This window comes from Sceloporus undulatus, chromosome 1 (genome assembly GCF_019175285.1).
Source record: "Sceloporus undulatus isolate JIND9_A2432 ecotype Alabama chromosome 1, SceUnd_v1.1, whole genome shotgun sequence".
Lineage (NCBI taxonomy): Eukaryota > Metazoa > Chordata > Lepidosauria > Squamata > Phrynosomatidae > Sceloporus > Sceloporus undulatus.
The window spans coordinates 46,871,897-46,872,506 of record NC_056522.1 but is presented as its reverse complement, the minus strand read 5'-3'; positions in this window follow the sequence as shown (position 1 = coordinate 46,872,506).

Sequence of the window (610 nt, the reverse complement as noted above, 5' to 3'; positions counted from 1 at the left end):
TAAACTGTATTTTTAAAGTGCATTTTAAAGTGCCTTTTCTGTGTATTTTTGATGCTTTTAATGCTAACAATTCTCCCTTGCTTCGACAATGATAGTGTGGTGATGATGTGATATGAGTCAGCTTCTGAAGTTGAGAGAGTGTCACCTTCCAAAGTGTGGTTTTGGTGTATTTTTTGTGCTTTGAATGCTAACAAGTCTCCCTTGTTGTGACAATGATGGTGATGATGATGATGATGGTGATCTTGATATCAGCAAGCCTCTCAGGCATGGCCAATGTTAGCTGCTCTGATTTTTACAAACTCATGTGCAGTGAAAAAAAATCAAAGTCCCTTGACTAAGTACACACTTCTGAGACGTAGAGTTGGTGCAAGAAACCTGAAACGGCAAATCCACTTCTTGTGAAACCACTTTGACATGTTCAATATGCATAGCCATGTTAAACCATGCTAAGTGTTAAACTCAAGGGGTTTGATTATGGAATAAGCCTCTGAAATATGCAAGAGGCCATGTTAAGTAAAGCCACGTGAAGTGCCCAAATGTGCTGTTATGTGTGGAATGGAGGGGGGTGGTTTGGGCAGAAAAGGAAGTCCATTTTTGCCATCTGTCTAGG